General features: G+C 35.5%; 1 long non-coding RNA gene and 1 other non-coding gene across 2 annotated transcripts in view; one reads left to right on the forward strand and one right to left on the reverse strand.

The window, feature by feature from the left end:
• Window positions 1–231: 231 nt before the first annotated feature.
• Window positions 232–20,454, reverse strand: part of LOC144291987 (uncharacterized) — a 57,150-nt gene continuing 36,927 nt past the window's right edge. Inside the window, exons 3-4 of the long non-coding RNA XR_013359527.1 lie at window positions 16,883–17,013; window positions 232–526 (exon numbers count right to left, since the gene is read on the reverse strand). This is a non-coding gene — a long non-coding RNA (uncharacterized LOC144291987). The remainder of the gene's footprint in view (window positions 527–16,882; window positions 17,014–20,454) is intronic.
• Window positions 9,158–9,260, forward strand: LOC144292037 (U6 spliceosomal RNA). Its single transcript, XR_013359577.1, has one exon. It is a non-coding gene; the product is annotated as a U6 spliceosomal RNA (small nuclear RNA).

Here is a 20,454-nt window from a genome sequence, read left to right on the forward strand (position 1 = left end):
GTTATTGAGAAGGAACTTGGCAAATATCAAAACGGTCTTTTCTAACTGCTCTAATAAATGTGTTTGTTCTTTTTGACCACCATTTACTTTTTAGGTCCCTCATATCCATAAAGAGATGAGCCAAGAAAGTAAGCAGGGATGCACTTCATCCCCTTTAATCCATTCCCTGGAGATAACGTGCGGCTGTCTCTTCCAGGCACCTTATTGCAAAGAAGTTGAAAACTTAAAAGGTTTCATCAATGACTCTTTATTTCCTTCGAGAAGACACAGGGTTATTTTCTAAAGGTTAAAACAACAGATTGATGTACTCTGTAACTGTAGTAAAGTCTGCTTGAACAAATATTTGCCACACCAAAGTGACTTGTGGAGGGATTAGCACAAAATATTGCAAATATTTCTATAAAGCTTCCCTTGCCAGAATAAAATGTTTGGGTTCTCTGCACTGAATGCTTGCAAAATCCTCGTAAAGTGCGTTAACAGGGAAGAATTCAGAAGCATTTTTTCTCAAAACAGGTGATGCTGTTACCTGAAAGAAACATAAATGATTATTTTGATTGCATCAGTTTACACTTACACCGCATACGGGTTTCAGAAAAATCTGGTCATTATACAAAAGCTTTATATGTGCCGGTGGGTACCACACTACTTCCTTTGGAAATAACACGAAGTAAGCTGTGCAGGCTAAGCACTCCTTTCTGGGCCCAGTTGAAAAAAAAAAAAAATCTCAAAAAATGAGATGGAATTCCCACCTAGGGGCAATCGCAGTCATTATTTCTGTTATTGTTGCTTTTCCGGTACACCTCAGGGGATATGCTTGCAGACACACACACACACACACACACACACACACACACATTCACTTAAACACACAATGGTCTATGCTTTACCTAGAGAGCTCTACCCTTGCCCTTTGCCAGCCTTCAGGCTCACCTGACTCGCTGGAGGTGCGCATTTGCTTGAATATATTGAAAATGCAGTGATTTGTAACAAAAAAAATCTACCCCCTGTGATCATCAGTACATAAGCATAGTTCAAGACCATGGTAATTAGTTATTATACACTAGGTGTGACCATGATATTTGGGAACTTGGAATTTAATAAGATGTTCTCCTCGGTTCCATGGTAAAAGTCGTAGCAATTCCTTGCTCGCAGAAGCCCACCATTAATTTTTTGTGCCACAAGGAGTCCACTCTGTGTAGAGAAATGAGTAGGCCCGAAGGAGTTAGAGCCATTTCCCAAATTGCTACCCTGACCTGTGCACCAAAATGCAGGAAGAGCAACAGTGTGGGTCAGTCCCATCGCTAAAGACCAATCTCTAGCAGAGTGGAGGGTAGAAATTACCCCCACTTCACAGGCCGAGATCAGAAGACGGCTGGAAGTTCTACTCACTTGCTCAAGGTCATTTAACTAGCAAATAGAGATTAGAGATTCAAACCCAGTTGGGTTTGACAAAGAGGCCGTGTTGTTTGTTTACCTCAGCTCCTGCACTCCACCACAGTGACCACAGATTCAGCCACATGTGCACTGCTCTGTAACTGGCCTAAGCCACTGGGGAGATGTAACTCGGGTAACCAGTTAGGGATTAGCCTCACGTATCTACTGGAATCCATTATGATCAGTGTGTTCCATTTTACTTAATTTAAAAGTTAAATTCTAGCAAATAAATGCATTTTAAATTTATAAATTTAATTAATAATGAATAGATACATGCATACATTTATTAAATAAAATTTTAAATGTTTTTGCTTTCCACCTGTGCTCTGTGGAACTCCAGGTTACTGAGGAGGCTGTTAGGAGCTCCTAGTGTAGACGATAATGCAATTGCTGAAGAGGGGACTCTGGAGCCCTACACCTGCCCTTCCCCAAACTCTTCCAATCTTTTTGGATATCTTAGGCATTTGCATAAGATTTTGTGTAAGCAAAGGTTTATTTTACTAAAGAATCATATTTTAAACCCAAGAATTCTTAGGAGTTAGATCTTTGAGCATGTGATTCTTTTTGATTGAGACTGACTTTCAGAAAGTTGTAGTTTCTGCATGTCATGTAGGGGTTCTTAGAGTCTAGTTAGTGGTAAAATTAGGACTCCATATAAACCCGGTGTATGTTTAACTTTCCAAATAGTAAGAAAGTATAAATTACTGATTATGTTTATATCTATATCTCTATCTATCTATCTATCTATCTATCTATCTATCTATCAAGTATGCTTTGGTTAACACAATACATGTATCCCCAAAATAATGTGTATAAATTTGTTTTCACATACACCAGTGACATTACCTGTTTAAGGGGCTATATTAATAATTTGAAGGATAGTTTTCTATATCTTTGTATTTTTTACAGATTTTATGCAGATATAGCCAGCAAGACAGTGGTTCTTCCTTCCTTCCTACCTAACAAAGCCTATTGTGGAGAAGGAAATACTATTTTCCTTTTCAAAACTGTTCAGGGCAATGTTTACATCGTGAGGCTATATCTGGTGAGACCTATTGAACCAGAACTTCCAGGAGCGGGGAGCAGACATCTGTACTGTAAAATCATGCCCAGGAGGTCTTGAGTAATCAATCAGATTTAAAATCACTGATTTGGCCAATTACCTTTTCAGATGTGAAATGCTGGCCCCCTCCCAAGGAGTCTATTTCATCTTTGCATAAAGCTTTCTAATTCTTTTAGACACACCTTATGCCAACTGAGTCAAACCCTTTTTTGCAGGCACAAAAAGAGGTAGTGGGCTGGGGAGAGGAAAGCAGTATGGTCATACTGTTGCCATTTCCGTAATAATCTAGATGAGTGTCACATCAGGCATGGAGTCTTCCCTTACTCATCTCTGGGTGCAGATGTCTCAGTCGCCTTCAGGTCCTGAGCCCTCTTATCTGGCACATTTCAGGTGCTCAGCATTTGTGTTGCTTTCAAAAAATAATAAGGGTGTGATCCAAGTTCAGTGGTAAGGAACTCTCATGAGCCATCCAGTTTTTGTCTTCTTCTTATATTTAACCCAACTGCGTCTCAATTTTTAGACATTGATTTATCTCCTTTTTCTTTAGGTTCCTTGGTAGCATTTTGCTTCCTTCTCCTAACTCTACTTTAGATCTCTCTCCACAGTCCCCATTTCTTAACGATTCCCTTCTTGATCTTCCTTCACAGGCACAGCCAATCGATCCTTCATCCTCTCCTCAACTTCCCAGAAGACTGCAAGTCCTTAGAGTATAGAAGCTCTCCTGATGCTGCTCCCAGACCGTGACCCATGCTGGCAAAGCTTCTGCTCCCATGTGGCCGCATGTTTCACGAGGAGAGCTACTAAAATGCAGGCAAGCACAAAGTCTTAATTGCTTGCTAGTGGGCATTCAGCCAACATGCTGTTAGCAGAATGAAACCCAATCTTAAAGAAAAAGTGCTGAACCCCTGCTCTGGATCACCCAGCCCCATATGGAATGCACGTGTTTTTTGAGGAGATTTAGGCATGAAGATCTTTTTTTCCACTCTTTTGCATGGGGATGTCAATCTATGGTTTGCTAAAACATTTTATTCTTACTGTAATAATCCTGTCTGCAGACAACTTTAAGAGACAACTCTATACTTCCTCTCCCAACTTATGACATGGACAATTAATATATTCTCAATTTCTTGTTCCACTCTGAGAACATTACTTTCAGTCTTCTTTGCAACAGTTTTTCCTTTTAAGAATTTCCACATTGACATTTTAAGACTGTCACAGACTGGTTCTGAGGGTTTGCTAAACATTTAGTCTTTGCTAATTAATCTCCGTAAAACTCAGTTTACTTATCTTTATAATGGGAAAAATAATAACACCTTCCCGATATGGTCGCTGGGAGGGGAGATTAAAATTCTTGCCATGAAATTAAGACTCTCGCCAGTGTCTGGCACGAAGAAAATGTCCGATAAATGTTGGCTGTTAATACTGTTGGTAAAACTAATAGCCTAATAGTTTTCTCATTGTAAAAGCATCTCAATATATAATATAAAATATTAATACGTGCATTTTGGTGTTTGGGGGTTTCAGCCTTTTTTAAAAAATCTCTCATGTCCAGGATTACATTTTGATACATTTCTACTGCATCCTTTTTTCTAAAGAGATTAAAAACCTTTCTTCCATTACAAGTAACAAAAAACAGACAAGCAAGATAAAGAGAAATAATGGTCCCTAGACTTTTCCTTTAAATTTTAATATCACAGTGCTATTGTCCAAAACTTTAGCTCTGCTTTCCTCTCTGAATCCTAGAATACTGCAAACTTCCCATCACTGTTAAATGGTTAAGATAAGCTGAGTAGGAACTTTATTAGGTCCTGCAATACTTCAGAGAATGGGACATTCAAATTAGTCACTAAAGTTTAGAGTGTAAAGGTAAGTTTGCATTTTACTTTGAATAACATCCCATCCCTAAAGCTTGTAATAATTGTTTTGTCACACATGGATCTGGAAAGGACTGTTCCCAATGACCCAGAGCTGTACTGCCAGGATCAAAATCCTCATTTGCATCTTTCCTAGTTTTTTATTTTATTTTATTTTATTTTATTTTATTTTATTTTATTTTATTTTATTTATTTTATTTATTTTATATTTCATGAGAGACATGGAGAGAAGGCAGTGACATAGACAGAGGGAGAAGCAGACTGCCTGCAGGGAGCCCCATGTGGGACTGGATCCCAGGACCCCAGGATCATGACCTGAGCCAAAGGCAGAGGCTCAATTGCTGAGCCACCCAGGCCTCCCTCCTAGGAGGGCATTTTAGAATGCCTTAATGCAAAGAGGATACCTGGTGGCCCACCTTTATATCTGTCCCAGAATTCTTCTAGTAGCATTAAGATTATACTCTTCCTAGGATATGTTTTCCATTTGCTGTAAAAATAAATTAAAACTCCAGAGAAGCAATGCCAGTGGTTTCTGTTGTCAGTTTCTTTAATATGAATCTATTTATTGATTTATCAGTTTTAGCACAGAAAGACCTCATCCCAGAACTCTCATTAATATCAGCAATTTATACATATAAGTACTACATCCAACATTAAAAATTACCTTTGTCATTTTCGTGGTAAACATTAAGAGCCAGATTTGATGAGAAAGACATCATCCGTATGGTAATTTGATATCTTTGAAAATCAGGGTAGGCCATTTAAATTGCTAAGTTCAATAAAATGCCATTAAAGACATCTTATTCCCTTTCTCCCCAACCAATTCTGAACCCAGGAAAGGGTTACCAAGAAACCTTGAATAGTGTCTTGTTTAACTTTGAATCAGATATGGCTCCATTTATTTCTTCAAAAATGGTAAGAATTAATTAATGTTAATCTATAATCACATTGATGGAAAAATTAATGGAAATTTTAATAAAAATATAACCTTAACAGGATTTGAAGTTGTCCTTTAGAATATAAAGCCAATACATTATCCACTAAGCAACTGGTCCTCTGCTACCAGCTGATGAAATTGTAAAAATTAACTACAGAATGCTTCATATTTTGTTCTCTATGCGTAAGAGAAATGTTTTTGAGAACCACAAAGCAAACGGCATTAAAAATTAAAGTAAATATAGAAATTGACCAAGCTTATTTGATATAGAATATATATTTATTCAGGGAATTAAGGTGCTTGCTCATCCAAACAGATCTTATTCTCTCTCCTAACCTATCAAGGGTTTGCTTTATATTTTTTACACTTTAGCTTCTGAGAAGACTTGATAATCCTGAATAAGTAGGTCAAATTATTTTGGATTACTGAAGTCTGGAGAAATATAAAATGACAGGTCAGTATTTGGCACATTAAATAATTTTGTTTAAGGAAAAATTGCATGTATCCTGAAAATTAATGCAATATTAAAGCTATAATGTTAAACATATATTTCCTGAAATATAATCACATTAATTTTCTCTATTGAAAATTATGCTTTATTATTGTGCTTTATTATTGAGCAAACTAGCCCATACATAGTGATCACTTACTAGGAACTTGTGATTATGAGTGAAACTTTTATCTTTTTCACTATTTATTGAATTTTTATAACATTAGATACCGTGCATTAAAAATAATACAATGGTATGTATAATATAGACTATTATTTTTTGCCATTGTATTTATTTAGCGCTTACCAATATTTCAATGCCAATACTGAGTGTTAAGAGCTATTTTTTTTTCTGGCATTATATCATGCAGAGATATATATCAGAAGGCACGTCTTCATAGCTACAGAATAATGACTTAGCTTTATAGTGATAACCCTAAAGCAAACAAAATATCCTGAAAGCCTTTTTAAATTATCAAAGAAAAAACTAATATGAGAAAAATGTAGTAATAAGTACACTCTTATTATGTTCTAGTAATTTTAAAATTGATAATTCGTGAATATATGGTTACTCGCTGCAAAGCACAACTCTTGATTAACTAAAACAATGAATCCCTGACTACGCCTAATGACAGAATTGACAGTTCCAGCATGATAATTAGACCCACTGGTGGACATTCAAAATGAAGCAGAAGCAAAGAGTCTGACTTCTTTTCTTTATTTTTACAATTCTAGTCATGTTTATAATCAGTGATGTGGTAAATAATCTTGTCTCATTCTTCTTTCCAACTACCCGAGTTCTGGGAAACAGTGTCTTTATTCCAAAAGCATAAGGAGATGAGAAATGTAACTGAAAATTCCACTGATTTTATGAGGGAGCCACTTTTGTCATGAAGTATTCCTTAGTTTAAGTATTTTTCTTAACATTGGGCAAGAATTAGCCTAGAGCTGCAGGTCTCCTGGAGCTTGTGACCCAACGGGGACTTGTAGGAGCCAATTCTCCTCCTCAATAAACACTGAGGCCTTTCTCTTAAATATGTCCCCATGTATTATTTGACTCGGTATTTTCCATTTTATTTTCTTGCTGTCAATATAAAATGTGTGAAATAATATTGCAGATGCAAAATGCTTATATACTCTAACCATGACTGAAGGGAAAACAAATGAATACACATGAATGAAGTATACTTTGAGAAAAAAACGTACATCTTACATCTAGAGACTTATAAAACTCTGATATTGACAAAGCCAACCCTTGTAATTTAATATGTTCAAAGAGTATGTGTATGTTCAAGAGTTCATTCTTCGCAAAGAGACACTGTTGGTTGTCACAACTCCCTGGGGTTTGGTTACTGGCTTCTAGTCAATAGAGGTCAACGATACTGTTAAACATCCTACAATGCACAGCACAGTTCCCACAAAAGGATGACCCAACACAAAAGGATCAATACTACTGAGGTTGGAAACTTGCCTTTTACCCAGTGAAATTTGGCTAAATCCCATATACTATAAGCCATCTTCAATTTTCCATGTCATTTTTTTTCTCTACTAGATTCAAAAGAAGAAAGGAATATATTATACAATATATTTCTTCAAAATGAAAGAACTGATGCACTGCTTATTTTAAATGTAATATTGCTGTGCCTAAGAGTACACAAAAATACCAGAAAGAGTTGTTCAGCGTTCGCCACTGTCAGCACTCCACCACACATACCCCATCTGGTGCAGTCTGATATGGATAATAATGGTGGAGTGTTCTTGCTGTCTTGACTGTAGTCATTACTGTGATGTTATTTTAGGACTAAGTAGTGTTTGCCCATTGGACCATAAAAGTGTGTCATGTAAATACAGGTTTTAGAACACACAATAGTCTGTCCATGTGTAGAAATATGCAGGGAAAAAACCTCATAAAATGCTTTTTAATAGTATTTGTTGGGCATGTGAAGTAATTCCTTTTCAAAGTTAAATCACTTGGAAAAAAGGGGGCTTCTCTTTTCAAAGACCCCGTAAGTAATTATGCTGCATTATACATCATTCATATGTCAATGCAAATTTTGTTTTTAAATGGAAGGAGTTTTGAATGACACGGTACCAAGCAAATGTCCAACATTAACCAAACCTTTTATTTATTTATTTACTCTCACCTGAATTGCTCTTTGAAATTGAATTGGGGGTAGGGGGTTAGTATTTATGTAGCCAGCAACCTCATATTTGACACTTCATCCTAGAATTAAATTCTGAACACTGAAATATCTCATAGAAAAGAAATTACAAATGACAATAACCTTCAAAAAATCCTTAACAACAGTTGAGACCCTTTTCTCAGTAGATACTAAATTTATATTGACAGCAAAAAATAAAATGGGAAATATAAAAGACCAAAATAGTATTTAGAAATTTTATACTTTGAATCACACGTAGAATTGTATACTTAGAAGTGTGTGATTATATTGTTGGAAGCTTGAAATATATGCTGTGTTGAGCTTTTTTCCCCCATCCCTTAACAATGATGAACATTTTCTTATTGAGATCAATTTATAATAATGACAGTTAGAGAGTAAAATTTATAGTTATGTAAAATGAAACTGTCCAGATTGGACACAGTGACTTGATGATACACAGAACAATCAGAGTTATTAAAATGGTGGGTGGCCTTAAGACCCTCAGATGCTTCTCAAAACCAATCATCTTGACAGGAAGAAAATCTTACAAAATGAAGTTTATATGCCTTCTGCTCTTTACAGACATTTTAAACTTGAGAAACAACTCTAGAGAATTACTGGAATTTTATTCTTCAAAAATATTTGCAAATATTCATTACAATCAGACTTCATTTAATTTCAGTATTATAAGAAATGTGTGTGGAAGATATATAGACATGATAGATATTTATATAGATAGATAGATGATGATAGATAGATGATAGATAGATAGATAGATAATTTTTCTTTCTTCCTCTGCCAAATTTCCCATCATTTAGAAGACAGTTAGACCTATTCTAGCAAGTCAGTTTTACATCTGCTTAGATCAAACTAGCAACTGCTTCAAATTCATTTCTCAGTTCTATCATATAGGTGTTTAAATTGAAAAACAAAAGTGATAAAAATATCCCTTTATCTCTGCAGTGACATATTCCTGGTTATAAGAACTACTGACCAGTTTTGCCCATTTCTATAAGATGCAAAAGTTTCCAATTCTTTGACATTGCCACCCAAGAAAATATCACTGATAACAATTTGACCTGAGACCTACTCAATAATATGATAGTTTACTTGCCCCTAAATGGATCTTCTTCCATTAAGGGAAAATACCAATCAGTGAGAGCTGAGAAGGCGAATTCTAAAGCAAGACCGTTGCACTTGCTTTGGCAGCACATAGTCTAAAATTGAAATGATACAGAGAAGATTAGCATGGCGCCTGCATGAGAATGACACGCTAAAGCAAGACCATCACATTGATTTCCAGGCTACAGTGTGCTGCCTGGGCATCCTTAGACAGGTTAAGTAACTACTTATGTTTGAGTTGCCTCATCTCTAAACCCTGATAATAAGAGTCCCTGCGTCATAGGATTTTTACAAGGAGTAAATGACTTAATATATATGAAGATTTTAAGACAGTGCCTAGCATATAGTAGCACTGAATAAGAATGAGCTCTTTTTGAAAATAGTTTTTCTTCATTTGAAGAATAAATGTATTATCCTTGAATAGAGCTATAATTTGTTCATTGTGTGTTTGTTATGGGTACCACAGTAAGTAACCACAGGCAACCTGAGGTTCAGATATGAACATCTTCCATTAAACTAGCAAAAGCACTAGCTTTTGCAAAAAGACTAGGATAACTGAATTTAGTGTTAAAGTCCTAGTGAAAATGTCCAGTATAAGCTTTAAATAATATTTAGGGTTTTACTTCTCAGTATTTCTATATAATAGGTTTGTTTTTCATATGTAGTAAGTCATAAAGAGTAAGGGTACCTAAAGGGAAAACCAAAAATAATTTGCAATTAAAAATAAAAAACAAAAAAATTATTTGCAATTGATTGAAGTTCTATTTAAAGAATAAAGACATACAGAAATATTAGACCCATACATTTTTGTTTTCCACGTGATTTGTCAAATATACTCTCTCTTTTCCATCAATGCCCTTATCAAGTAGTGTTTTACTACAAAAATAGATGAGTCAATTTGTACAATTGTAAAATAATTTGAAAAATGTTGAGTATCCCAATTTTATCTGATGTGCATGGGACAAGATCTCAGAGTGGAGTTTGTATGACAATGGTGGGCATTTTAAGATTTGCATTAAAGTTGCTTTAGGACTAGGTGGAAAATAGCATCCCAGTAGTCTGGACCTAACAGTCATGACCTAATTAATAATCTGGTTTTCTGTCAACCTCAGCAACCTAACCTCATGCAATGTCTTCCTTTGCTCACTCATCTTCAGCCACACTGGCCAATTTTTACTTTCTCAAATGAACTAATGTCTTTATTCCACAGAGATTTAAGATAAATACTGTTTCAATTGCCTGGAATAGTCTTCCTCCTTTTTTTCACCGGTTCAACATGTATCTATTGGGATATAATATGAGCTGTCACTTCTCTCAACCTCTAAAATGCATTGTCTTCTCATTATATTATACTTTCTTGTACTTTTATTGTGTAGGATTAATTTAACATTGTAGTTTATTGTTTTTTTCATAACTTCTTCCCCAGTAGACCAAAAACTTCTTGAGGATTTGAACTTTGTTATATGTTGTTCATTTTTGTTCTCTGTTGAAATGACATTGATGCCTTCACCTCAACAAAATGTATACAGATTTATATCCTGCTCTTCTGAATTTTGACTAATTTAAAAATGGTCGGCTTGAGAGTTCCACTCAATATGGTCCAGACAGGGGCACCTGGGTGGCTTAGTTGGCTAAGCGACTGCCTTCAGCTCAGGTCATGATCTCAGGGTCCTGGGATTGAGCCCTGCATCAGGCTCCTAGATCAGCAGGGAGTCTGCTGTCCTTCTCCTTTTTTTTTTTTTTTTAATTTTTTTTTAATTTTTATTTATTTATGATAGTCACAGAGAGAGAGAGAGAGAGAGAGAGAGAGAGAGAGGCAGAGACACAGGCAGAGGGAGAAGCAGGCTCCAGGCACCGGGAGCCCGACGTGGGATTCGATCCTGGGTCTTCAGGATCGCGCCCTGGGCCAAAGGCAGGCGCTAAACCACTGCGCCACCCAGGGATCCCTGCTGTCCCTCTCCTTGCTCATGTTCTCTCTCTCTCTCTCTCTCTCTGTCTCTCTGTTTCTGTCTCTCTCTCTCTCTCTCTCAAATACATAAATAGAATCTTCAAAAAGTTTTGGTCCAGGCAGAAGCCTTGATCTGCTGCCATTCCCCTTAAATTCTCCACTAAAGATGAGAATCTTCATCTCTTATAAAGAGTATTTCCATTTACCCACTGGTCAAGCCAGCAACCTGAAAGTCATCCCTGATATCTCCCTTTTACACACCACCCCATTTCTAAATCACCACTAAATCCTGTCTTCCGTATTTCTCAAATGCATGTAAATATGTCTATGTCTTCTCCACAATTGCCAAATGTAACATTCAGGGTCCTTCCCTAAAACAGTAACCCACTTAAAATGGGTAATATGAAGGAAATGCTTAATGTAAATATGTTTAAAAGATAGGGTAAGTAATATTTGTGGAAATCAACCAGAAATACTTTAAGACCCCACAGCTCGGCACAAGCAACAAGACGCTGTTGATAACGAAGGCTGAAAGGACAAAGGGAAGGAAGAGTTACTGGAAACCAGAAAGGCTAGGTCCGTGGTGAGAGATGTCTGAGATAAACCGTGTCCTCTGACAGAAGAGCAGAAGTCAAAGCACAGAAGGAGCTGGGGAATCAAAATCAAACTTCATTCTGTTGCCAACCTCAAGTCTCAGGCTGGTATTTCCCGTTAGCTAAACCATTAAAGTGGAATTTAAAAGACTAAGAAACCCCTTGATGTCACTCATAATCATTAATATTTGGGGGGCCACAGGCCTGGATAGAACAAACAAAGTATCCTGAACACCATTTTTCTCCTAGCCTTTGTCATTTCTTACCGGAACTATTGCAATGATCCGCTAACTGGTTTACCTGCTTTCTCTGTCACAAACACCTATACTCAATCCATCCTCTTACAGCAGTAAGAATTCTGTCCTTGGAATGAAACCTATGACAAGTTTTTCTGCTCAAAATATTTCTATCAGTGTTTATCTTTTACTCTCAAACTCCTTGTTTTAAAATTGTATGACTTTTATTATAAAGATTAATTTTCTTAATTTTTTCCCCACCCATCCTAGACTGAGTTCTGTGAAGGCAAGCATTACGTATTTTCATCTTTGCGTCCTCCATCACTGTGACTAGAACACATTAAGTGCTAAATAAATATTGGATGAATTAATAAATTTTAGAAGACAGATTTGTATTTTTAAAAGCTACCCAGGAGGGGCACCTGGATGGCTCAGTCCGTTAAGTGTCTGTCTGCCTTGGACTCAGGTCCTGATCTCAGGGTTCTGGGATGGAGCTCGCCTTCAGGCTTCCTGCTCAGCAGGGAGTGTGCTTCTCCCTTTCCCTCTGCCTATCCCTGCCCCACCCCCACTTATGCACACACACTCTCTCTCTCTCTCCTTCTCTCAAATAAATAAATAAATAAATAAATAAATAAATAAATAAATAAATCTATAAAAGCTTCCCAGGTGATTCTAGATTTTAAAAATGATTATTGGAATAACTAATCTTCTAATGCTCTAGATTGTAAAAAGAATAATTAGTAAAATTAATCCTTACCCATTTGATTCAGTTATTATATGTTAATAGAAACTCACAATGTGTTCCTGAAATGTGTTTCTTTGCTCAGGCTTAGCTAAGTTTTTTTTTTTTTTTTTTTTCTGGATCTTTTTTTCCTTTCAGATATCACATTTAACCTTGATTAGGAAAACCAAGTATTTCTCCCTTTTAAGAGCTCATACATGAGCACTCTCACAGTGAACCAGTTCACATTTAATCTTGCATTTGAAGACAGGAAATACTTCCCAAGGAAGTGCTTTAATGCCTTCTCATTTATCAGATGGTATAGAAGAAACAATTCTTTTCTACAATTTAACCATTTAACATTTATATTTAAGAACTACTGTAGGACTGAGGTCATTTCATTGAGTATTTTAATGTTATTTATTTTTTTTTCTTTTCCTTTGGATCAGAGGCCCTGGAGGTTTTACATACCTGGCTCTGACCTCTTGCCGTTTCATTTCTGATAAACTTTTTAAGTAAATTGTTTCCATTTCATTTGATATAAGGCCAATATTTTCTTATCTGTGTCCAGATGTTTATATACATTTGATATGCATCTCCTTGCTGTAGTATCGAAGCAATTCCATCTCTGTGACACAGTCTTTAATACCACCTTTGCCAAAGAACATTCATATTTCAAAATCTACTATTTTGTTAGATAAATATATAATAATAAATTAGATAACTACTACAGCATATGGGACCTGAATAGCTTGTGTGATCTCTTGAGTATTTTTAATAAAACTATTTCAATAAACTTATGTACAGATAAGGAATGTGTGTGTATACATATATCTATGCTATGTATGTATACACATACATTCATACAGATACACACATTACTTATTTATGTATGCAAGTAAAAATACTTATGTTTAAGCATAGAGATGAATAATGGCTATATATTTTATCTCATTCCTCCACTTAAAAATGAAATGTAAGTAGAATCCCTAATTTAGTGAAAATAATTGTGTAAACAGCAATTTATTAGAGAAATTCTCTTATCTTATGCATTTAATTTTGAAAAGGGCACTAGCTCTAACACCTAATCTTCAGCATTTCCATTAGCAAACTGCCCTCCTCTGTGTCTGTATGTATTAACATCCATCCTAGGTTGTAATCAAATGTTTGTGTAATTATTCTTGGCAAAGTTAGAGGTTGCAAAGCACAAGATACATATAAAACTGTAGTGGCATGTTTTCATTAGTGAATTTATAAAACCTGGGGTATTTCTTTATTAGAGTCCCCAATAGGTGAGTTCTATGCTTAAGTTAATACCACTAAGATTTGCAGAAAAATTATTAGCCCAAATTTTGATTCCAAATTATTCATTTCTACCTCCTCATAAATGAAGTTATTACTGATGCTGCTGTTTCTGTTCCTGTTTATTCTAGTACACATTTAAGAGTTAGATCATTTGGTTTATTCCACAGTTTCCTAGTTGAAATGAAGCATATCCATCTAATCTTTCCAATATGATTGTATTTTCCACAAAGACAAGGCGATGTCTTACCTCCCTTGCATCTCTCATGATTTCTAGCACAGTTCTGGATATGAATAAACATTCAATGATTATATATTATTCACTCTATATATTTATGCAATTCTAACCAATTGTTAAGACACATTATACCATTTATTTAACAATGGCGGAGGTGATCAAGTAAAATCAAATGTCTGGCATTTACTTAAGGAAAAAGGAATCATTTACTTACAGAATCTATTTTGTCAGGTATTTACTTGGTGTTGGACGTGATCAATATATCCTGACTGCTAATGGCACTAATAAGATTACTATCATTATCAAACCCAAGGCTTCAAAAATGAAAGGAAGTAGTCTTGAAGCAGGTGCTGAAGGTCACGGAGGTAGAGGGAGTAGGAGACAGGCCCTCCCTCTTGCCCTGTTCACCTGTGTAGCACAGGTAATCATGAGAAGGGCAGCAGCCTCCAGACAAAACATCGCAACTCCAAAATGTGAGGGCTGGGACTTTTATTTTTACTTGTGTTATCCTAGACTTGATTATAATTTTAAAATAATAAATAAATATTTATTGAGTATTGTTAAATTAATACACTGTGTTCAAATCTTACGGGGTATTATATTATTTTTCTCCATTTTAGATCTTTTGACCCTCTAGATACTTGATGGAGCAAAAGCTTTTAATCCTTAACCTGTACTGGATAATGACTGAGTAGTAAAAATTGATGTTCTAAAGACATATCTACCTACATTAACTTTTATTACAAAATCTACATTCCAGGCTTAGGTAATGTGCTCTGTTTTAAAATGAATCTAAATATTAGGTCCTGGGGAAGAACAACATTTAGGGGGAAAAATGCTAAAATATAGCAGCTGATATTAATACTTACTAATACTTGCTTATCTACAAGTATTAAAAGGGAAAGGTTTTCCAACCATTATAACATGTTACAGTGTTAATCTACATTTCAATAAGATATTTAAAGGCAATTCTAGAACTGTCAAGGACCTGCTCTTAAGCTTGAGAAAAACCTACAAAGGAAAGCTGACAGTTTCATTTTTGTGACATGAAGGCATTATTTTATCAAGAAAATGTTAGTTCCTCAGACATTTGAGCACTTTAACACTGCAGATTCTCAGAAAGTTCCAGAGATACTCTATGGGGCATGGTGCTAAAATATTACCTACGTAAAATATCCTGAGATATAAAATTAAAGGAGTGGTCTGAATAAGCAAGGGTTCCCCAGTTTCACTTGGTCCTATCTCAGGATTATAGCAAACTCAGAAGCTTTGAATAAAGCACTCATGTTTGAAAATCCCAAACTTTGAAGGAGAGATTTAAAAGTATGTGCTAAATTATGTTTAAATGTTTGTTAAAGACTTACAAACCAAGAGAATCACATCGTAAGCAAGCAATCTTTGGATTTTACAATATAGGATTGATAGAAGCACCACATTTCTGATTCTGATATGATCCTAAAAATAAGAAAAAAAGCATTTTGTTTTGTTTCCTGGGACAGCAAAGAGTTCTTGACCCAGATAGCTCAGAGTTCTACAGATTTGGGCACAAATGATAACCTCTAACTTCAAATTATTTTGCATCCTTTCTCTTTTCCTATTCTATCCCTTGTTACACTGCTTCTCAAAGTATAGCAAGCTTATCACTGATGGTTGACAGGATTAATTGAAGCAATGCATGAACAGATTTTATTGTTTAAAAATTGAGATAGCTGCACATTTACTTTAACATGCATTATATAAAGGATAATGAATATATTAAAAATACCTTAGGTATTATTGTTTGGGAATATAGGCAATATTTAGGTGATACAAATATTCAAGTTTTTTAAAAGAAGTTGATTTAAAGAAAGATATTAAATAAGTACTAGTGTAGGTGGCACATAGCTATGGCAAAAAAGTGAAGGTGGGGGCAGAAAGGTCTAATCTAGAAGAGATACTGTCCATGGTACTCCTTGTTCTCATTCTTCTAAAGACATGTTATCTCATTCTGAATCCAAGCAAGCCTTTTATCCTTTGCAAAGGTTCTCACACTTCCATAAAGATATCTTCAGCCATCTCCAATGACACCGTATTCTAAAGCAAGCCTTTTACTAAATTATTAAGTCCGATGTCAACAGCTATGTGATAATAGAAAATAACACCAGTAAAATATTTTGTCTTTCATCTTTTCCATCATTGAAAAGCCATTAATTTTCCTGTCTAAGGCATGTTCCTCTACATATGCTGTGTAACTTTTCCTTTCCACGTTGGTCTTGCAATTTTATATTTAATCATTAACTAATCAAAAGTACAAAGAAGAGGGATTTTATTTATTTATTAAGCGAACTTGCATCCCTGACTCATTTACATATCCTTCCATAACTTTCCATGATGTATTCTGACTCATATCAATGGCTTCCATACAGATTAACCTTTTAAAAACACTCTTAACTGAAGCTTATGAAATATTTTAACTGATTTGTGGACACTACTTGCTGTATCCCAGGCTCTAAGTTAAATACACAGACTATCTCATTTATGTCTTCTCCTTATACCACGTCTGCTAAATACAGATGAGAACAACAAGACATTAAAACATCAAAAGTCTTGTGGTCACTCTGGGAATCACACTGAATTCAGTACCCTTAACTTTTTGCCACTGTATTACATTATTTTGATATCAAAATTTACAGTGACTCTTCTTTCAAATTTCTCTTCAGCATATGGCCTCAATCACTCTTTCAATTTTGAATGCCTGTTTTGCTTGATCTTGTGATACTCACCCTTATTGATTTCCTTTTCACTTTTCTTGAGAAGTTCATTCTCATAGAGAGAACTAAGATCATTCTTTCAATGGCAGTGGTGTTACTGGTAGTCCAGGTGCTACTCAGGCCAAATGGCACTTCCATATGTGCTACCAAAATTAAGATTTAAATTAATATTAATATTAGTTTATGCCCAAAAGTTCAGATATTCTTACATAAATATAAACACTAAGCAAACACTCAAGGCTTTCTGCCTCACTTAATATGAACAACCATATTCTGCTTTTGAGCTCAGGTAACCACTCTGGATCTCAACTTCTCATGTGACTATTTCTTCTCTATTGATTTAATGTGCTTTCCAGGACAGCAGAATGTAATGAAGAATGTTATAATTGATGAATAAAGAAGTTTAAGGAGCATTGGTTCTCAAAAAGAACTGGCTTAGGGTTTTTGCATTGCCTCTTAAGAGGCTCAGGGACCACTATACAAATATAACAACTTACTTCTAAATAACACAGAGGATTGGTAGAGGCAAGCCATACTCCTCTGAGGTAATGGGATCCATCCAAATATTGAGGAAAGAATCAAAGAATATCTATTTCACTATGCTGGACTGTATTTGCTTAGTATCTCTTGACATTGTCTCTTGAAGATAAAAAATAGTCTCTTTTTACTGGGTAGCCTATTAGAATTTGTACATTAAGTAAGAAGTGCTTGTATAAGTAGAGGAAAAGATGTTATTTCAACTTCTTGCCCCAGAGATTTTTCTCTAGTGAAATAACAAACTTTGATTAGGAAACACTTCATTTGGAAAAAAAAAAAAAAAGTAAACACTTCATAGATAATCACTATCATGAACCAGGCAAAGAAGTAATAGATAAAATGCTTAGTTTGAGAAGTTACAATGAATCAGAGGATGAAGGAGGAGAGAGTAAATGAAGAGAGAGCTTTTGAAAGAGGACAAGCCATGGAACTTGCTGGAAGACTAGGGTATGGAACTTGCTGGAAGACTAGGGTCTGTGGGGGAAATATTGCTCAAAGTTGAAAGTTTCTAGTCATAGAAGGATCTGAGTACTTTTAAGAAATGAGATGTCTAGGGGTGGCTGGGTGGCTCCGTTGGTTAAGTGTCTGGCTTTTGGTTTTGTTTCAGGTCATGATATTGAGCACTGAGTTCTGTGTCAGGATTTGCACTCAGTGGGGAATCTGCTTGAGATTCTTTCCTCTCTCTGCCCCTCCCTCCTTCCCTCTCTAAAATAAATAAATAAATAAATAAATAAATAAATAAATAAATAATCTTTTTAAAAGACTCTTCCTCTCTCTCTGCCATGCTTTCCCCCTCCCTCAAATAAATAACTAAATCTTGAAAGAAAGAAAAAAATAAAGGAAGGAAGGAAGGAAGAAAAGAAAGAAAGAAAGATTTATTAAAGTCTCCTAACCCAGCATCTTGTGCCAGGAAAATTTGGAGAAATGACTTAATTTTGATTCCCCCCAAAAGCAAAGCCTACATGGACAAATACTTGTGTCCAAGTAATTTATGGTTTAAAGGAGAACAAGTGAATAAGGAGAATGAGAAAAGGAAGGAGAAAAACATAGAGTAGTAGCACATCATCAATATCCTTATTATAGGTCTTCATTCCTTCATGGTCTGGGAGAAATGTGCAGGTTATCTCTGAAACATAGGAGTCTGGAGTCCTCTGATCACTGGTTCCTGTTTCCCATTGGTTGTCATCTCCAGAAGTGTTAACTCTCCATTCATGGATTACACTTGTGTCTGGGTTAGTGAGCCCCAAATCATCAAAGATACTCTTGCCACAGAAAGCAGAAAAACCCACAGAAAAGTGGATGCCTTGGATAGGAAAATGGCAGCTTCTAGGAAGGTAGGTAGAACGGTCCACCTTTCAGTGGCTGTACTCTGTCTTGGGCTATAGAGGTAAGCTAGAATGAGTAAAGTTACTGTGTGATATGACATGGAGTAAGAGACTAAACATCAGGACATGAAAGGAATTAATTCAGTAAAAGCAAAAATTCAGAACCTGATGTGTCTAGAGGAAATGTCAAGGTCACTATTATCTTCAAAGGTCTACAGAGAATTTATTGAAGTCCCTGCGTCTTCCCACCTCATCCAGCATGGTGGGCCATCATGAGCAGCTCCACTAGATGACATTCAAGGTATTATGTTGAGTTCAGAGGTAGTCTCTTTCTTCAGACAAATCTTTAGAACAGTAATCCTCTCTATCCAAAATAGATGAAGGAGTGATTTGGGGCAATGATGCTCCTAAATTTGTTACATATTTAAAGTATTGTATTATGAACATAATTATAATTATTATATATTACTAATAAATATATGTCCTAAGAATTTTTTTGTCCCCTTATAGAATTACCTCTTCATTTCTCACCAAGGCACAGTATAACCATTTTTTTAACTAACAGTTATTGTTTTTCTGATATAATAATAGCAATTATTGAGCAGTTCTTAAGCATTGCCAAATTTAATTCTCCCAACGATCCTCTGAGGTAGATGCTATTATTATCCCCATGCTTCGGATATGAAAATTAAGGCACGATGACATTAGGTAATATGTGTGGCTTTTTTTTTTTTAAGGAAAGAATGGCTTTACTTTTTTTTTTTAAAGGTTTTATTTATTTATTCATGAAAGAGAGGGAGAGAGAGAGACAGAGACAGAGAGAGAGAGAGAGACACAGGCAGAGGGAGAAGCAGGCTCCATGCAGGGAGCACAATGTGGGACTCGATCCCCGGACCCCGGGTCGCACCTTGAGCCAAAGGCAGACGCTCAACCATTGAGCCACCCAGGTGCCCTGAGATAAAGTAATTTGAATAAATTCATCAACTAATAAGTGATAAAACTGAAATTTAGGCCTGAGAGTCAGAGTGCAATCCAACCTTTAAAGCACTGAATATTATGCCTTTTGGGACAAAACACAAAGTTCTTAGAAATGAAGATCCAAAGTTCTGTCTATGGTATAAGTTGATTATATCCAAACATTTTTTTAAAAGGTACCTACATAATTTTTATTCATAATCATAGTATTAACTTTTAAAATGATCTGATATGTCTCATCAGATATACATGCAAAACACTCTTTTCTTTAGATTGTATTCATTTTTTAAAAAATTTAACAATACAAAATAGGTCAAGCACCTTTGTTAATTAACTCTATTTCATTAAAACTATGACCTCTAGTTTAAAATGCCTTCACTCTTGTGTGTTAAATTTATGTGGATGATCCATAAACAGTCCCTAATTAGTCACATGTGTATTCAGATGTGGGGTTGTGTGTTATAAACTAACACTGAAGTGTATAAGGAGCTGTCAGTCAGATCAAAAGTCAACTGAAAATCATCCCGTTTGCAAAGCTGAGAGCCTGTCACAGTTAGTTAGTCATAAATGTTTAAAACAGCAACCAAACTTTTATTCTAATTGAGCATGAGTTGAAAGGCTACCCACTTTGATGTCTTTGCTTTTATCATTTGTATATAGCTAAAAAAATACTATTATGCTTTTTTTTTAATCCCCCCTTGGAGTGGTAGACATTACTTAGTTCTGAAAATATACAGGTAGATCAAT

Source organism: Canis aureus, chromosome 20 (genome assembly GCF_053574225.1).
Source record: "Canis aureus isolate CA01 chromosome 20, VMU_Caureus_v.1.0, whole genome shotgun sequence".
Taxonomy (NCBI): domain Eukaryota; kingdom Metazoa; phylum Chordata; class Mammalia; order Carnivora; family Canidae; genus Canis; species Canis aureus.